The sequence below is a fragment of the Pituophis catenifer genome, unplaced genomic scaffold (genome assembly GCF_029215685.1).
Source record: "Pituophis catenifer annectens isolate HBS135680 unplaced genomic scaffold, rPitCat1.0.hap2 SCAF_1, whole genome shotgun sequence".
Lineage (NCBI taxonomy): Eukaryota > Metazoa > Chordata > Lepidosauria > Squamata > Colubridae > Pituophis > Pituophis catenifer.
The window spans coordinates 92,254,623-92,275,027 of NW_027256881.1; the positions used below are offsets into that span (position 1 = coordinate 92,254,623).

General features: G+C 38.5%; 1 protein-coding gene and 1 pseudogene across 2 annotated transcripts in view; both read left to right on the forward strand.

The window, feature by feature from the left end:
- The window catches only part of PTPRK (protein tyrosine phosphatase receptor type K), a 376,839-nt gene that overhangs the window by 117,805 nt on the left and 238,629 nt on the right, over window positions 1–20,405 (forward strand). The window lies entirely within an intron of this gene.
- On the forward strand, window positions 117–19,264 carry LOC139327553 (splicing factor 3B subunit 2-like; annotated as a pseudogene).

Below are 20,405 nucleotides of genomic sequence, written 5' to 3' on the forward strand. Positions count from 1 at the left end.
GCATCCTTAAGGCGCCGTTAGAAAAGGAAGATCATACTGCAGTGCAGAAATAGTGAGGAGCTGTCAATGAATATTTCAGGTGTGTTATATCTGTCAATTCCCCCGCATCTCTGGAAATGGGACCAGAAGGAACAAAGGTATTTCCAAAAGTTTAGACTTGATAGCATTGATAGAAATACTCACTCGTTCTCAGCAGCTACTGAGAATGGCTATCAGTGTCTTTAATAGGTGGAGATAGATTGTGGGTAGGGAACAATAGAGTAAATGATACACTCATCTCTAATAGGAATATGTCATGTGGAAGTTCTGATCAGTAAGAGAGGTATTTCGCTAATAGTTTTTAGAAAGCATTCATCCACCAGAGCCTTCTCCTCTATATTTTCCTGCTATTGTGGCTATTTGTTTATGCACACAACAAAGCAAATGCTAAGGGAAAATGAAATCTTTCCCATTTCTCGCCATCAAAAGAAATGTAGGTCAGATGCATTTGTTTACACCAGCTTTTCATTACTGTAAGATGAACCGGCTCTAAGTGCCACCTAATGGAGTGCCATTGGAAAGCCATATAATCTTGTATAGTTTCACGGAGAGAGAAAAGCTCCATCACCCTAAACTGTTTTCTTGCTTTGTGAACAGTGGGTGCTTTTTTTGGGGGGGGGGGGCTGTTCTTTTGTAAGCACTTCCTTTCAAGACATGAGGTCAACACAGCTGCTTAAAAATACAAATTCCCTTCCCCCTGTGCAAAGCTGGTTTTAATGCTGTGTTTCACTACAGAATGTAGCGTGAATGTCTCCTTTGTTCAGCTGCAATTCTCTCTGACAATTCTTCAGTTGACTAACTCTGCTGGTTGCATGTTAGCCTATTGAGAGTTTAGCAAACACTCGCATAATGTCACATGTGTTTAAGACAGGATTGACAGCTATGAATTTGCTTTTAAGGGTTTCACTTGAGAAGTAAAACAAAGGCATATTTACGCCCAGCATAAATTTGATATTACAGGGAAGTAGAACCTACCATAAATAAAACAGACAAGCAGGCCTTTCTATGTATACGTGTGTGTGTGTGTGTGTGTGTGTGTATGTATCAATATATATCAGTTTTCTTTTCTTTTCTTTTCTTTTCGTAGGCCTTTATTGTGTATTTCTCTTTAGCCAGGTTCTTCCTACGTAAACCAAGACTTTTATGCAGCCCTAGTTCAGTGAAATCACAATCCACTAGTTTCTAGGCTTTTTTTAGGCAGCCAGCAAGCACCCTGCTGCCCATTGGGAGACTAAGTCTCTAGTCTCCTTAGTCTCCCAATGGTCAGCAGGGTGCTTGCTGGCTGTCTGAAAAAAAGCCTAGAAACTAGTGGATTGTGATTTCACTGAACTAGGGCTGCATAAAAATCTTGGTTTATGTAGGAAGAACCTGGCTAAAGAGAAATACAATATATATCAATATATCTCTATCTCTATCTCTATCTCTATCTCTCTGTCTCTCTGTCTCTCTGTCTATATCTATATCTATATCTATATCTATATCTATATCTATATCTATATCTATATATCTATATCTATATCTATATCTATATCTATATCTATATCTATATCTATATCTATCTATAATTTATATTTTGCTCTACCCCCACATGCTGGGGTAGACCAGGTGTCTCGATAGAAACACACACACACACACACACACACACACACACACACACACACACACTTATTTAGAAGAGTTTGTAAAAAAAATAGTAAGTCAGAGCAACATCTTTGCTAATCAGCTTCTTTAGTGCAACTTTATATATGTAGGAAGTGAGAAAGCGAATATCACCCAGGTTACACTGTCATTTTTCCCCCCTTACCATCAAATTATTAACTTGAATAGTGAAATGTTAACTTAACCACTGATGGTTGTCTGCCAGAAAAAAAAATAAAGGCTTCCCCCCTCCCCTGAAAAACAAGAGCCATCAAATTGACACATATGTGAATTTCTTGTTATCATCTGTCAGAGCTTGCTTTTATCAGCATCATTGAATACAGATGAATCCTGGTGGGAAATAATGATATTAAATAAATAAAGTTCTAGGAATTTAAGATCATACATGAATGTATTAGAGCTTGGGTAGCAAAATGTCTTGGCAAAAACTTCGATTGTAAAACGGCAGCCCGTGTTTTATAGAGGAAAGAAAAAAATAATCTTTGTTGTTAACACAACGGATTCCGGGTGGTCTGATAAGATTTAAGTATTTTGTTCAATGGAGAAAATGTTTCATGTGATGAGAGTCATATAGGCGTCTTTCTGGTGCAGAGCCAATCTGTTTATTAATACTTGGAGCCATGCTAAGATGGATTCTATTGGTTGTGTCATGCACGACAGGTGGAATGACTTTTGCATGGCAATTCAAAATATAGGGACTCGGTTGGCATAATTTTCCTTCCCTGTTCATTTGGTTGAGATGAAAAACTGGATTCACACTGTTCTTCCCTTAACGTTGTTTTATTGCTGACAATGACTGAACTGTGCCAATGTCTTTTATTCTCTCTTGAAGTCAGAATGAGTTCAGGGCTCTCTTGAACTCAGAGATGTAGAGATGTCTTTGCATTGCTTAAATTTGACACTGTAAACTCTGAAGAGCTAAGTATGAGATTTTTTTTTATTGTCTGTGTGAAGCACACTTCTGAAAGGACTCCTTCCAAATGATCAGTCTTCCCTAATGTTGGGATACATGTTATCAAAGGGATTCAGAATATGTTGTAATCAAGATGGAGCGAGTGGTTAATGTTTAAAATAATTAAAAATGCTAATTAAAAACCCTAACCCTAACCCTGCTTAGTTGCAGGGCCTACTTATTTTGCATTGCACATGCCTAATTCTTACAGCAAAATTTACCAATGCATGTTGCAACATGGAGTTTTATTTCTTAGCCAGCTTGTTATAGAACTAGACAATGATTAACACTGAGAGAGCATGACTGGCCGAACATCACCCAACTGGTTTACTCTGCCAAGGAAAGCCTGGGTTTCCTATTCCTTGTCCAATATCTTAACCATGGCACCATGATGGGTTTCTAGAGCAGTGCTTTAATAGATTATTGTTTTATGAGTATTTAATATTGTAACTTCTGCCATGAAGTTAGCAGAGGAGATTTGGAGATCAATATAGTTTTAGAGCAATAGCAATAGCACTTAGATTTATATACTGCTCCATAATGCTTTATAGCACTCTCTGAATGGTTTACAACATCAGCATATTGCCCCTCGACAATCTGGGTCCTGGAAGGATGGAAGGCTGAATCAACCTTGAGTCGGTCAGGATCAAACTCTTGGCAGTGGGCAAAGTTAGCCTGCAATACTGCATTCTAACCACTGCGCCAACACAACTCCTTTATTTCTGCAACTTTCTTTTTATTGATATACAACTTGCATGGCATTATTGATTATGGTGTGCTATCATTTTATGTATTTAGTTATTGTAATGTGTCTTAATTTTAATTGTATATCACCCTAACATGTTGGGAAATAGGGCAATGTAAATATATGATAAATAAGTAAATAAATTTACATTGGAGAGTTACCTTATTTTCTGTAACAAAACAGCCACAAATATAATTCCTTTTATGATGGCAAGTTGTAACTGCTGTTGCTCTTAACTCTGATTAGAAGGTGGTGGAAACATTCTTTTGAAACGGCTTTTATCATATGACATGGCTGCCACTTCAGTGGAAAAATAGGCATCTGGTATATTTCCATTTGAGGGGAGGGAGTTCCAGAAGAGATGCTCTGTATTGTGCCAATTTCCTTGTTGAAACAAAGCTCATTGCTCCTTTGCATTAAAAAGTGCAGTACATTGTCTCTGCAGCCCATAGCATCTCATCAAAGCAAATGATGCCCCGCTTGCTCTGCTAATAACTCTGCTCTGGTAATAAATGATACGGAAGAATTCCTGCCCAGTTTAGTGTCTAGTTTAGGAAGTTTTGCACATGGTATCCCTAGATAGACAATATTGCAACAAATTGGATTGAGTAGTAGGAAATAAGAGATGAAGAAGGACAGTCTAGTCAACCAGGGCACTTTCCAGATGTAGCTGATTGATAGAAACAGAAATTAGTAATATAAAGTATACACAATAAAATAAGAAAATTAAATAGGATATGTGTACCAGCAAGATTTTGAATGGAAAACATATGATCACAATATAGCATAAGGAATTAATTAAGCTCATTTAAGTGATGCAAAAAAAAAAAAAAAAAAATCCGTGGAGCTATGAGCTGAAATTGGAAACATCATGAAGGCTAAACAGAAAAGATATCTCTCCTAAATTTCAAAACAGGAAAGAGCAACGTGTTTTCAGAACAAGCTATAAGGGGATTAGCCAGGGAAAGATGAAATCTTTGGCCAGTAAGGACATATGAGAATTGATCAGGTGTATGCAAAGCAAAGGAAAAACTTTTACCCACTTCCAAGTTAATCAGTACAAATGAAAAATGAAAAAGAAAAAAAAAACCTGACAGGTTTAGCATTCTGATCTAAGTAGCCAAATGGATAGAAATAAGAATATTGAAATGGGAGAATGTGGCTGACTGAGGATAAGATTATAGTTGTTGGTGATAAATACTTTGGGTGAGAAAAGCCTATACCTCTTCCAAATTTTTGTACATTCATACATACATGCATGTTTATATGCCTCATGCTGTTCCTTGCACTCTGAAACAAAAGCTGCCAAACAATTCACAGTTCCTTAGCTATAACTTTTCTGTAAATAAGGACAAGTCTTTCTTCCTATGAGACATCCAAACTACTTGAGATCAGTTCATACTTGTGGCAGCAGACAAAAGCTTATTTTAAGCTTCTTCAAATATAACCACAAGTACCATCAGGCAATACATAACTGCAACCTGCTGTCTGGCTTTACATAGTCTTCCTGGAAATAAGCATTACTTGGGAACACAGAAATAGAGACTCAAAGTATGTGTTTATGTAATTATCTGGACTTCTAAGAATTCCAAAATCTCCAAGAACCCTACTTGGATTTATAGTTTTTCTTCTTTGGAAAAGTTGATAATGCCAGGTGATAAATAGTATTCTCAAAAGCAGTTTGTGATAATGCCTTTTTTGTTTGGAGTGTGGTTGTGGGAGGCTTAGCTGTCCATGAATCATAGCAGTTCTTTTAGCTCTGAGTCAGCTTTCTGACCCTTTAGAAAACACAGACAGACTGTACAATACATAGAATGTCTGGAGTGTTTCTCTGCTTTTGAATTTTGTTTATATTAAAGGTACAGTGCTGCACAAGGAGTCTACAGGAAGGGATTAGGTTTCCCTTACTCCACATGAAGAACTTCCAGACCAGTTCAGGGCATATCAGTATGTTAAATAAAATCAGGAGCAACATGATAATATAGGAGACAACCCATGCCCTTTTGGGTCATCATTTCAGAGATATTTCCTTATCTAAATCGAGAAAGAGAATGATCCCAAAAGCCGTGGGAGCAGGAGCAACCTCCCCATTGAGATTCCTTGACGGAATCTGACAGGGAGCATTGGAAATCTCCTTTCCTTTCCCTAATCCTTCCAGCAGGTAAGTGGCTGCTGCTGAGTAAAGAAGGGAGCAAGGGATTGTGAGATTGACTGGGAAACTGTAATGGAATGTGAAAATGAAGATCACACTATCACATCGGTAGCCCAGCTACGCAGCAGCAGCCAGTAGTACAGAAGCAGCCACGGTTTCCTTGGGAGTCCTGGGACTCAGATTTTGGATCCTTTCTGTAGGCTCTTTGAGGTACCTTGGTTGAAAAAGATGTTGCCGTATGATTCATCATTTTGCCCAGTTAAAGGTCACGACAATGAAATGTTTAGTATATATAAATAATTACCAATATTAATGTATACAATTTAAGTAAAAAGCAAAGGACATAACACATGACTGAATATCATAGTGTAAACTGGACCTGTATAGAAGCAACATGTGCAAATAGCAATAGCACTTATATACCGCTTCACAGTGCTTTACAGCCCTCTCTAAGAGGGTTTTATAGAGTCAGCATATTGCCCCCAACAATCTGGATCCTCATTTTATCCACTTCGGAAGGCTGAGTCAACCTTGAACCTGGTGAGATTCGACTTGCCAAATTGCAGTCAGCCGGCAGTCAGCAGAAGTAGCCTGCAGTACTGCATTCTAACCACTGTGCCACCATGGTTCATTAACTTTAACTTTAAGTAAAGTTAAGAAGAGTCTAACTGTAAAGTGTAAAAGCATAAAGTGTAAACTTGAAGACAATGTGATGTAGTGGTTAAGGCATAAGGCTAGAAACCAGGAGAGTGGAACCACATGAAGCCAGCTGGCTGACTTTGGATCAGTCACTCTTTTTCAGCTGTAGGAAGGAGGCAGTGGTAATCCACTTCTGAACCTTGCAAAACAACAACAACAACTTGCAAGGACCTACCCGGACAGTTACCATGAGTGAACAATGACTCAAAGGCACACACATATATAAAGGAAATAAACCTTTGATTTTGTGAACCAGACTTGTTTATCAATTGTGAGGATTAAAATATTTGGTCTTACATCTCACATATACTATACACACAATGGTAGAGAAAGCTACCTAATAGAGCTGAAAAAAGGAAGAAAGGAATGCATTCTGAGACCATACAGAATGATACTTACAATCCTTCCAGACAAAAATCCATTCCTGTTGATTCCATGATTTCTGCATTTCAACAATACTGTTGAACAGTGACATTTGTTCAATAATGTTATTGAAGATTATATTATACTGTTATAAGATTATATTATTATTATAAATAAAACGAATACAATTGTATGAAGAGAGAAATTTTCTTCTTCATGCAGTTATGTTTTGTTAAAGACCTAAGAGATAGGAATGGGGGCAAATCTATTGCAGATAGCTAATAAATACAAATCAGTTGGTTTATATGCCATATTTGCTCAAAGGAAAGTTGACTCCACATTTAAGAGAAGGTAGACTACCCCAAAAGAAGGTAGAAAGAAACCATAAACAGTCAAAAGTCCCATGTGTTGTTAAGAGACAGATATATTTCTTCCCTCCCCACTCCTCCCTTTCCTATGCCTTAAATAAATGGAGAATCTACATTTTTAAAAGTAGCATAGTCTGGGAACAAATGAAATTAATATTAATTGGATAAAAAGCTGATGATTAAATCAGCTGCCAATAAATAAGATGTATGATATAAATGATTAATTATCCTGTATAGAATATATAAAAATGTATAGAAGTATAGTATAAGTACATAGTCCTATGCAGATTCCCTTCCCTCTTTCCAAATGAAAAAAATGAAGAAAAGCAAATCAAGATAAATATGGAGAAAAGTAAGAGAGGAGGAGGAGGAGAGGGAGATGGAAAGGAAGAAGGAGAAGATACTTTATTGGCGAAATGTGATTGGACACACAAGGAATTTGTCTCCGGTGCATAAGCTGTCAGTGAGTATACAAACAACAAAGTAATATAATCATAAAATATCAATAGGAGAAGGTAATAGGAAAAATGAGAAGGATACTAGTAATTCAGCTCTTCTATATGTAAATATCCTTAGGCATAAGACAGTACTGTGGTAATTAGGTATTTAGTAATGTGATGGCACAAGGGGAAAAAAATGTCCCTGTGTCTAGTTATTTTGGCATGCAATGCCCTGTAGCAGCATCCCGAGGGGAGGAGTTGAAGCAGTTTTATATCTGACATGTGAGAGGACAAGGTAAAGGAAGAAAGTGATGATAAGGCCAGAGGAAGAATGTGAAGGAAAGAAGAGTGCCTTTAGTTCTTAAGAAGAGAGATGTCTATTATTAGGAAAAAAATTCCTCTCCAATGGTGACTAATTTTCAAATGTATCCACATTTTTCAGCAGGGATGCTTACCGTTATTTAGTGCTCTCTGCTCATTGCTTTATTTTCAGCAATTTATATTTTCATCAAAGATAAGGATCCATTCAGTGAAGGGGCAGGGGAATCAATCTGACAGCTAAATATGGCAATTTAATATGTAAGTGGATGGCCTGAATTATTCTCTATCCCAAGCAATTCAAGATATGGCAGATTCCCAGCATTTCTCAGCAATACTCTGAAAAAAAGGCCACCCAAGACAAATAACACACTTGAAAACCTATTTCAAAGGAAACAGTATTTACTTCTGCTTTTGCTCATGTCCCTCTTTTTTTTAAAGCGGTTGCAACATTCAGTATTTTTCTGGGTGATGGAAAATGCAGGTTATTTATACAGATTTCCTTCTGGAAACAAAAATGTTGGCCTTGTAATTGGATAAAAAAACAAGGAAATGAAATGAAAGAAAAATGATGGGACACACAGCTGGAGACTTGCTCTTTGTAGTTTATAAAAGTATCATTTCTAGTAAAACAGCAGGACACATGAAAGGGAGTAATTATCTCAATTGATAAGCAGAACTATTTGTTTTGTAGTTGAGGGTGACTGAAGGAAGAACACCCATCAGCCTAGATGCTAGGATACTTCTGGCTGTTCTCTTCCTTTTATTCTTTTTGGATAATACAGAGTTATTTTATGTCAGAACAGGTTCAAGAACAAAGCTTAGATGCTAAAACTGACTTTCATTAACTGGGCCAATTATAAGTTTATCTTCTTTTAAAGTATCTCTGCACAATACAGTAATTGTTTACATTAAAGTTGAAATGATTAAATGAACCTTGAATTCTTTGGAGGAGATATGCCTTTAAGAAACAGAAGAATATTTTATTCAGTCTATGGCCAGTGAGAGAACCTTTGTTCTGGCAACTTTTAGGTAAGGTTGGCAGAATGACTCCTGGATAAAAGTTAATATGCACGAATGACATGTGGTAAAGCAATATTGACTTCCTCAGATGATGGAAGGGCTGCAGTCTGCTTAAAAAGGATTGTTCATGACCAGTGGTGGGATTCAGCCAGTTCGCACCGGTTCATGTGAACCGGTTGTTAAATCACCCACCCCCTGCTATCAAAGTGGATCCTGGGCACAGCGCTGCAGTGGAGAAATGGGAAATGGAGAGATCTGCATGACGGAAAAAGGAGGCTGCTTTTCCTCTTTCTTCTCTCTGCTCCTCCTCCTTCCCTTGTGCTGGCTGCTCCATTTCCTATTTCTCCATTGCAGAGCAGTGCAGCACCCAGGATCCACTTTGATAGCGGTGTGTGTGTGTGTGTGTGTTAATTTAACAATCAGTTCGCCCAGGGTCAGGTTGACCATCGCGAACCGGTTGTTAAATTATTGGAATCCCATCACTGTTCATAACCCATAGACTCTCTGTGTTTCTATCAGGTCACGTAAAAAGCTTCAGCTCCCCCAGGTTCAGACTTTCCAAAGAGTTTGAAATGGTTGGTTTATAAGAGCCATGGTGGCGCAGTGGTTAGAATGCAGTACTGCAGGCTACTTCTGCTGACTGCCGACTGCCTGCAGTTTGGCAGTTTGATTCTCACCGGCTCAAGGTTGTCTCAGCCTTCCATCCTTCTGAGGTCGGTAAAATGAGGGCCCAGATTATTGGGGGCAATATACTGACTCTGTAAACTGCTTAGAGAGGGCTGTAAAGCACGGTGATGTGGTATTGCTGTACTATTGCTGTATACCCGCAATAGGATAAAAGCAATCTGCCTGGAGATAGCTAGTGCTTGGATTAGACTACTAATATCTGTCCCCTGGCTGGGGCAGTCTATTGAAAGATGCTTGGAAACTACAGCTCATACAGAATATGGCAACAGTGGAATTCTAAACTGTGGCTTGTCTCATGTGAACTTGCTGATATGACATGGTTATTAGCGAAGACATTGCTCTGGATACTGCTCCATAACCAGTAGAGAATAGGGACTTTTCAGTGATGGCACATAGAGGGTTAAATTTTCTAAAAGGGCTATGTTGCTTGGAAATGGGAAAGTTACTATTACACTTTTTTACCTGATCCATCTGTGGCATAATTCTGCTAAGCTGTGTAAATCAGATTGCTCAGGAAGCTATAGCATATGAGTAGTAAAAACCAACAAAACAAATGTTTCCTTTCCAAAGAATAAGCTATATTCTCCCACAGCCCCTCTGGAAATTGCTCAAAATACTGTCTCATTCATTTGAGACTCTTGTCAACATATGGATGCAAAACTTTGTGGTGGTGGTACTAAAAATTGGCAGCAGAGGACAATAGTTGTTCTCCTGAAAATGCAAAAACAAAACAAAACAAAACAAAACAAAAAAAGCTTAAGGGAACTGCCAGGAGCCTGTGGACTGTGGGTTGAGTGCCTGTCTCTTAATTTGTAGCCATCAAGAGGAATTTGTCAGTTTCTCTTGGCTAGTAGTGGCAAAGATCAAAAGGTAAGTGGTAGGCTTAATAATAACAACCCCTTTCTTGCCATCTTCCAGCTGTAACATCATGCTGCCTTACTAAACTGAACTAAGTTCTTGGTGGGTTTGTTGTCAGTTTACTCCGTATGTCCTTAAGGAAGATTACTAAGGGTTGCACAAAGTGACTGCAGTCTGACAGGCTTCATGTGGCCCATTAAACATCTTTGGGCACATCTCTAACAGTGTAACTAATTACCCTGCTGCTAAGATGCACAAAACCTGCAGGAAATTTCTCTTTGGGCGCACTCATTCATTCAATCAGAACTTGCAGGCTACTTAATTACCTGCAGCTGTGCCATGAGATCAAACTCTTTTTTCTTTTTTTTTTTAAACAGGTCAGGCCAAGCTGCTGGTTACTATTCCTTTAGAAAAAACACTTTGTGACTATAAGCTCTGTAAAACAAGTGACCCCTGCTAGTTTTTTTTTTTTTTAATTTTTTGGAGCAATTTTGTTTTCATTCTAGAAACATGTGCATATTTATTCTGGATCAGTGAGAAGATGATAAAAAATGCTGTGGCATCTTAGAATGGGGCTCACTGTTTTGATTTTACTTTTCTTGGCCTTTGCTGTGTCTGTTCTATGCTGAAAATGATAGAACCTGGATTTTTTTTAAATTTGGTTTTGAGAAGTGATGCGTTAATAATTTTTGTGCTTTCCTTAGAGTGTCAACTTTAATTGTTACTGTTTACCATGCTAAATGCATTGTGTTTCTTCTCTATACTTCGTTCCAGTACAAAGGTGTGCTCTCCTCCCCTCTCCTTTCTCTATTACAGTGACGTTAAGACTATTCCAAAGATTCTTAAAGTATTCATACTAATTTGTTGTTTGTTTTTGTACCTCTTTGGGGTTTAAATCATATTTTGAAAACAGAATCAAGCTTTTTGATACAATTTAATATGATAGTGAACCACTGCATAATAAGCCTCTCTTAAAAATGAAAGCATCAAAACAAAGATTGGTAATTAAAATTGAATTTTTTAAAACGTAATGCAATTTGGTTGATCCGTTCTTTGGAAACATCAGGTAAAATAAGTCCAACTGGTTATAAAATAGATGCAATTAGTAAGTGACAGAATGCCAAAAAATCAAGAATGACACGTGATTCTTCCAAGCTGAGCTCTTTATTTCACCCTTATAGACAAAATCTTGCCAGACTGAGTATTTTACTGTATGCATCTACATTATACTCTGTGAACTATGAGGAAGGAGCTGCCTTCACTCTCCTTCTCTCAGGTAACATTCAGACTGAGTTACTTACTCCTCTGGCATGCACCCCCTTCCTCCTGGGAATCTACTTCCTTACTTCATTCCATCACAACAAGTTAAAAGGAATAAAAATAAACGATGTTTGAGAGAAGTGTTAAGGAAACCAGAACTTATCACTCTTGCAGCTCTCTGTACTGAATGTTGAGTAGATTGAATTCCCTACTGAAAAGTCTCTATCTTTTGTACTTTTAAAAAACATGTTATTTCTTGTTTCACTTCTGAGTCTTTTAATATCTACCTGCTTATTTATTTATTGTCAATTTGGCTGAGATGGGGACCAAACTACAAATCTTGTTGACTAGAGTAATAGGCTTTCAAGCTGTGAAAATATAGATTTTATTATGGTTTTTTTTTAAAAAAAAATGGAGTAAACCATAAAGAAGTTTGAAGTGGAGAGTGTCATCCTCTATGTGACATCTCACTAGAAATTTTTAATTATTGAGCCTATCCTTCTTATCTCTTTAAAAAGTAATACTAGGACGAAGAACTGGAGAAAGTCACGAAATACAAAGACTTGCAAATAGAAATAAAGTGTCTTACGGCAAAAGAAAGCAAAGATAGTACCAATAATAATAGGCCACCTTGGGTACAATCCCAAAACAGCTGGAGCATGACTTGAACATCATGGACATTGACAAAAATCAATCCACAATTGGCAGTCAACTGGCAATAATTGACAAAAATCAATCAATTACAGAAGGCAGCTTTACTTAGAATAGTTTACAATCTGCAACAATACCTTTATTTAATATAAATAAAAACAATATCTGCCTTGTCCAGGTCCAGGAAGGTCTTAATAAGTGGATAAAAATGCCAAATCCAGTCTAAACATCTGATTGTCCTATTGTAATAATATATTAAATTTATATGCTGCCTGACTCCCAGCCACTCAGCCATGTACAAAGTAATAGACGGTTGTTAAACATCTAGCTTTGGCATGACAACATACATTTCTTCAGAATAGCACTAACCATTCACAAAAGTTTTTTTTTAATATAAAAATTGGATTTCATATCTGTGTTTCATAACATTTTGCAAATACAGACTGTGTATGCGCTGATAAAGGAAAACACAGTTTTGTCTTTGTCCCAATACAAAGAATAATTGCCAAGAGTGAAAGGTATTTTCAAAGGCACCCTAGTTATTAAAAAGAATTACTGCAATGTTCAAGTTATTTAATGATTGTTCTAAAGCTTTAGTCTGACCAAAATAAGTGAAATATTGCTACCAAATTAAGAATGAATATATAGTGATTATAGGTAAGTGAAGTGGAAATTTTAGGGAACAAGGTATTATGTTAAGCTATTGATCACTTTGTTGATTTTATTTATTTTTATTATTAAATTTATTTGCCACCTATCTTGCCGCAGGGATATTCTGGATGGCTTACAACAGTAGAATGTAAAATGATAGATATAAAAATATAAATATAGCAATAGTAAAACAATGAAGATAAACAAATAATGAAAATACAGCAATATGTGAATTAAAAGATGGGCAAAGAGGGAGAAGGATGCATGGGGGGAGGAAAGTTGGGATCTGCTATTAATCTAATAGCCACCTCCAATGTGGTACTCTTTCATTGGGTCTTCAGGCCAACTGGGAGAGCCAGTCTGGAAAGGGCAGGAGGGTGGGGGCCTCACCTGGGCGGTGGGATAGAATGTTCCAGAGGGATGGTATGGAAGAGAATGCTCTTCTCCTGGATCCTGCCAGGGGGCTGGTTCTGGTTCTGATTGTCTTTATGGATTTGATTTTTCTTTATCCATGGGAAAACACATATATGAATTGTGAAGAACCACCAGTAAGCATAGAGATAATTTGGTTCTCAAAAAATGTTTCCTTTCAAAGGAGATCCTTCAGGGCTCAAAAAGATGGCTGTGAAAATATCTACAGACCCTTCACATCCTGGACATAAATTGTTTCAACTTCTACCCTCAAAAAGACGCTATAGAGCACTGCACACCAGAACAACTAAACACAAGGACAGTTGTTTCCCGAATACTATCACCCTGATTAACAACTAATTCTCACAACACTGTCAAATAATTTATTAAGACTGTATTACTATTATTCTTCTCTTCTTATTAATATCTATCTCTTCCCACTTATTACTATAACCATGTAGCTTGTATCTTTCAATTTATATTGTTTTTATTTGTTTCCTAGTACGCTTTGATAGCTTATTAGTAACCTTGACTATCATTAAGTGTTGTATCTTTTTATTCTTGATGAATGTATTTTATTCTCCTTATGTACACTGAGAGCATGTACACCAAAGACAAATTCCTTGTGTGTCCAATCACACTTGGCCAATAAAGAATTCCATGCCATGCCATGCCATGCCATGCCATGCCATTCCATTCCATTCCATTCCATTCCATTCCATTCCATTCCATTCCATTCCATTCCATTCCATTCCATTCCATTCCATTCCATTCCATTCCATTCTATTCTATTCTATTCTATTCTATTCTATTCTATTCTATTCTATTCTATCCTATCCTATCCTTATGGCATTGTGCAGAATTTTGAGCTTATTTGCACACCTACATTAGAACATTCCATTAACTCCACTATCAGAAGTCAATTTTTAAAAGAATTGAAATCTATACTTAGCTTAGCTACCTCTTCAAAAAAAATGTTATTCTTCTACGGAGACCTCCATATTAATCATCTTATGCCATACAGAGAAGAAAGGGGAAAAGATCATTAGACTTAGGGAAGATCCAACTCTTGAACTGTCCTGTAACCATGAATCATAAAAACAGATTGTCAGTAGGAAATACTGTATATATTTGCATCAGAGTGATGGACTATCTCCCTCAGTCCCTTATAGGATAGCTATCTAGTAGGGAACTGTTAATACTGTATTTCCATATCAAATAAGATTTTTAAATTGATTAACATATTCCTTCTGTATCTGATAGGGTAGCAGTTTAGGTTAATAGTTCAATTTACATAGGACAACAATCCTCTTTTACTTGAAATCCAAAGGTGATTACAGTATGGGACGCCAAAATTGTTTTCCTATAGTAGTTCTTCCACTTTTTTGTTCAAAAATATTAAGTTCCTAGAAATTTTATGCCAACAAATTATGCTAAGGAGATTTTAATGTAGAGGCCTTTCAACCAGGCCTTCATTTTTTAATTTTTTTTTTAAAAAGTCCTTGTTCTATCCTGAAAACAATCATACAAAGCAAGTCTACTTAACTGTTGCCATTGCCAGGTGTATTTAGTGGAGAGCAAAAAAATTTTCTTGACATGATGGCCTTTCATTTTTTTTGTTTTCACAGTGGGACATATTCAGGCATTAACTGTGTGAAAATGTTGGTAGAAGCAACTTTTGTAGATTAGCTTCACTCCATTTCTCATTTTAGTGACCTTGGGTTTATTTTGACTTTATCAAAAATATCTGCATGAAAACCCATAAGGCATTCTGTATAAATTTTTCTTGACATACACAATTTATAAGAAACATTTCTTATATCCATTTTTGTCTGCCCTTTTGTGTATTTCTATTTTTGTGTCTATTTTTGAGCTGCAAATCACTTTACAGTGTAATCATTTATTTAATATATGTCTATTCTCAAAATAGTATGCAATAATATTATAAGATGAAGTATAAAAACACTGCATTAAAGCAGCATAAAATTCATTAAAATTTGGGAGAGGAACCGAAAGGAGAATAGAACCACCAACTAACATTGTTACAAGGAAGAATAGGATGACAGTCCTCTGAAAGGTCTAATAGCAAGTGCATAACGTATTATATGGGGGATGAATTTGAGCAATTTGTGCTCCCACTGAAATAACTTCATAAATAATCACATATGACTCCCTATCAAACTTGGCACATGTAGTGGGATGCTCTTTGATGATCTTTTCAATCAGCCAAGTCCATGGTGCAAAGACAGTCTGCCAAGTCTCCCGATATCAAATTATTTAAGGTCTTATTTATATTTCAAGAACAAAACTCCCAAACTTGGCTAAATAATTGCTTAGTTGTCAGTGTAGTTGGCTTCAATCAATAAGGATGAATATGTACATTGCAAGATGTCTCATTAAGCTATCTGGCTGCCCCATTTTGCCTAAGATGCAGCTTCTGAAAGAAACACTTCATCTCCTCTACATACTTATTCCTGGTAATCTGAGGTTTTCAGAACATGAATAACTTTCGTTGTCTAGCAAAGCTCAATAAGTAATACATTTGCTGTCCCCCATTCCGAACTTTCCAAAGGTCATCCAGAAGCATGACCAATGCCATCTCAATACTGTAATCTAGTCTGCATCCTGACTGAAAAAGGTCTAGATAGTCCGCTTCCTCCAGAATCCCTTGAAGATGAATGGTCACCACCTCAGCAACTTTCTCTAAAAAAGGAAAGATGGAAACTAAATGGAAAATGTTGAACCCAGTTGGATCCAATAATGGCCTTTTGAGAAAGGTCCAAGCACCACCTCTTTCAAAGCAGAGATACATTAATCACCACTTGCCCCTAACCACACCCCATTTCTGGAGATACTAAACAGCCAGGGAGGGTATGAGTCAAGAACACAGGTGGCAGAACTTACAGCAACAAGTATCATGTTTACTTCCTTAGGATCAACTGGCTGGAGCTCTTCCCAGATAACTGAGCAAGAATATGCCTCAGCCATTTCCATAGGACCTCCCATCCAGAAACAATTCTGAATAAACCCTCATATGAGCTCTTCAGGCAGTCTTCCAGTTCCACCTGGTCACCCAAAACTGGCTGGCTGGCTATCTGCAGATGAGATATTAGTAGATAAGTGAGCTTCCTTCACCACTTTTACCTTAAGGTAGGTTCTAATACAGAACCTACTGTATTAGTAGTCTACTCTAATCTGTGCCCAGACGGTGAGAACGAAGTCCCCTTTAAAGGAGGGAAAAGTAGTCTGTGAAATGTTTTCTTATGCTGTCTGATTTTGCTCTTTGAAAAGCTCCGCCTATTCATGTTAGCCGAACTGACATAATGCCAACTTGACTGTGCATATATTGATATGGTGAAAATAACTCCTGGCATGTGATAACGTTACAGCAAAATGCTGTTTTAAATGTAGTCTCTTTCTGGTTGTGTGTGATTGGAATTACATGCTACTTAGAGACTATCTGTAAATTGGTTAGCTTTAGTTTTAGTTGTGCTTATTTACCTTGAATTTCCATGTAGAGCAGGCCTGTCAAACTGGCAGCCTGCAGGCCAGATATGTCACATGCAGGTCATGCCTACCCCAGCTCCACAAAGGCAAAAAACGTTGCAATACGTCACCATCCAGCCTGTGATGTGATTGAGTTGGACACCCACAATATAGAGTCTCTCCCCCACGCACTTTTGATCTGAGGTTGCTTGCCATATTTACTATCAACGGATAATAATGAATTTGTGTTTCTATGTATGTATGTATGTATGTATGTATGTATGTATGTATGTATGTATGTATGTTCTGAGCAGCCAGCTGAGAGTGATTTGGCTGATGCACAGCTGCCCTGAGGCTTCAGGTGGGAAAGTACATAGTTGCAGCTGGTCAGTGATGATGATGAGGAACTGCCTTCTGCATCTGATCTAAGAACATGTAGGGCAGAGAAGAGGCAGGAGCAGTGAAGATCAGCATGATTACTCATGAGGAGGCAGCCTCATCCCTCCTGATGGGCGGCACCAGAAGCTGGCTATTTAGCACAGCAGACAGATAGAGGCAATGCTGAGAATAAAGTGTACATTTCCTAGCTGTGTGTTTCCTGGTCATTGAGATTCCTGCCTTGCTTTGGATTGACACTGTGCCTTGACTTTGAATTGTGCCTTGTGAACTCTGGAATTTTTTGTGCCTTGTGAACCTTCTTGTGTGTGGATTTAATTTTGCCTGGTGGATTTGTCATATTTGGGAAACTTTCAAACGCTTGGTGAACCCATTTATGGACTAGCATCTGTCTGCTTTTGGCTGGACTTCATTGGGACAGTTCTGGGATTTTGGTGGAGGGAATTGCTGGGGAATTACAGGATGAGTGAAACATTATCTAGCATTATTCTTTCCTTTTAGTTTTGGTGTTTGAGCCCAATAATTCTCTAAAGTTAAAAGTGATTGCTTACCATTCTATATAACTACCTATCTACCTCTTCTTATTGAGTTAAAACAGATGCTTTCTGGGGTTCTCTCTAAAATCTTGTGAATGTGGGAAGCTCATCATAGCTCACTTGTGTCTTACATGTAGAGATGTAAGTGATTTTATACTCTCTGTCTCTGTCTGTCTGTCTGTCTGTCTCCCTCTCTCTCTCTCTCTCTCTCTCTCTCTCTTTCTGTCTCTCTCTCTCCATGATAGACTATGCTGTCCCACCGTGCACACACATACTGTAACAGTGGTTTAGAAGGTTTATTAATATAAATCCTGATGTGGTGAAGATGCACGATGTGACGGTGCAGGATCCCAAGCTGCTAGTCCACTTGAAGGCCACCCGCAACTCGGTCCCCATGCCCCGCCACTGGTGTTTTAAATGCAAATATCTCCAGGGGAAGAGAGGCATAGAGAAGCTGCCATTTGAGCTGCCTGAATTCATTAAGCGCACCGGGATCCAAGAGATGAGGGAAGCCCTGCAGGAAAAGGAGGAACAAAAAAACATGAAATCCAAAATGCGGGAGAAAGTCCGGCCGAAGATGGGCAAAATTGACATTGATTACCAGAAACTGCACGACACCTTCTTCAAATGGCAGACGAAGCCAAAGCTGACCATTCACGGCGACTTGTACTACGAGGGCAAAGAGTTCGAGACACGTCTGAAGGAGAAAAAGCTGGGAGATCTTTCAGACGAGCTGGGGATGCCCGTGGGGCTGAACGCCCACAAAGTTTCCCCTCCGTGACTGATCGCCATGCAGCGCTATGGCCCACCACCTTCCTACTCCAACTTGAAAATCCCAGGTTTGAATTGTCCCATCCCAGAGGGGTGCTCATTTGGATATCACGCCGGGGGCTGGGGTAAACCACCTGTGGATGAGACAGGGAAGCCACTCTATGGCAATGTCTTTGGGACCAATGCTGCTGAATTCCAGGCTAAGAGCGAAGAAGAAGAGATAGACTGGACCCCTTGGGGGGAACTGGAGCCGTCTGACGAAGAATCCTCAGAGGAGGAAGAAGAGGATAGCGACGAAGAGAAGCCGGACGAGACGGGCTTCATCACCCCTGCCGATAGTGGCCTAATCACCCCAGGAAGCTTCTCTTCGGTGCCCGCCGGCATGGAGACACCGGAACTGATTGAGCTGTGTAAGAAGAAGATCAAGGAAGCCATGGACGGAAGCGAGACGCCCCAACTATTCACAGTTCTTCCAGAGAAGCGGATGCCAACAGTTGGGGGTGCCATGATGGGATCCACACATATCTATGATATGGCCACGGTCATGAGCCACAAAGGGCCAGTACCCGAAATCCAAGGGGTGGAAGTCGCCCTGGCGCCCGAGGAGTTGGAGCTCGATCCCATGGCCATGACCCAGAAGTACGAGGAGCACGTGAGAGAACAGCAGGCTCAAGTGGAGAAGGAGGATTTTAGCGACATGGTGGCCGAGCACGCGGCCAAATAGAAGCAAAAGAAGCGAAAAGCACAGCCTCAGGACAGCCGAGCCAGAGCCAAGAAATACAAGGAATTCAAGTTCTGAAACGCCCTCCTCTCTTTTTTTTCCCTTCTTGTTTTTTTTTTAAACATCTTCTCCGTCTCCCCGCCACCTACCCTAAAATCTTCCCTCTGTTTGTTTTTTTTTTTTTTGTTTGTTTCTTTTGCATCTTTGTGGTTGGAGCTCAGAAACGGATTGTTTTGTAAATAAAAGTCAGAGATTCTGGAAAAAAAAAGAAGGTTTATTAATATTCTCCAAATGTTTACGCTAGTCTGGTGCCTATAACCAGAAAGACAGAAGAGAGAGCTTTTTTTTAAGTGCACTTTCTATAATCTAGAAAATATAACATGTGCATGAGGCGAACACAGCAGGTCTATAGTTGGATGATGTTGTCATGCAAATTCCATATTAAATATGAAGGAATAACTTATAGTGCTGGAGAACTGACCTTGGCTGTTATCAGAAAAGCTAGGCATGGTGTTTGGCTTGAATAATACCAGTGTCTCATTCTAAAGAACAGCTGTTCTTCTAAAATCTGGGCATCTACCAAAGATTTGAGAGTAAAAGAAAACTGTAGCCCTAAAGAAATCTGAGGAAGGGAGAGGGAGAGAGAAGCTTATATTTTGATAAAGTCACAGCAAAATCTTAAGAGGAAACTGAAATATCAAATTCTTTATTTCACAAAGATGGGGTAACACATTCAGAATCATAATCATAATTTATACTATGCAGATTCACTGCTTGTATTCTTATAAAGGTTACTGTAGCATTTAGAATATTGCCTACCATCCAACCTTTATCACAGCAGTTATTCCTCTTTATGGCAATCTGCAGCACATAAGCTTATGCTATTTTAGGTATGGAGATAGTGCTTATTGCAAATGTATGAAGATTCCTCAATGCATAAAACATTTATAATGGCCTCTTTTTTTTCCAATTTTCGGGATATTTCTCTGAATGGAAATATGAATGTTGTCACCATGTACTGTCTCCGATCTACATATTTAAAGTTAGTTACCACCGTAACTAACAGTAGGGCAAATGACAATTGCGTGAGGCACATCGTGTTTTGATGTCATACTGGCTTGTAACAGGTGCCTCTGAAGCAGGGGTGAAATGCTCCCGATTCAGACCGGATCACCCGATCCAGTAGCGATGGAGGCAGCTGGTTTGGAGAACCGGTAGC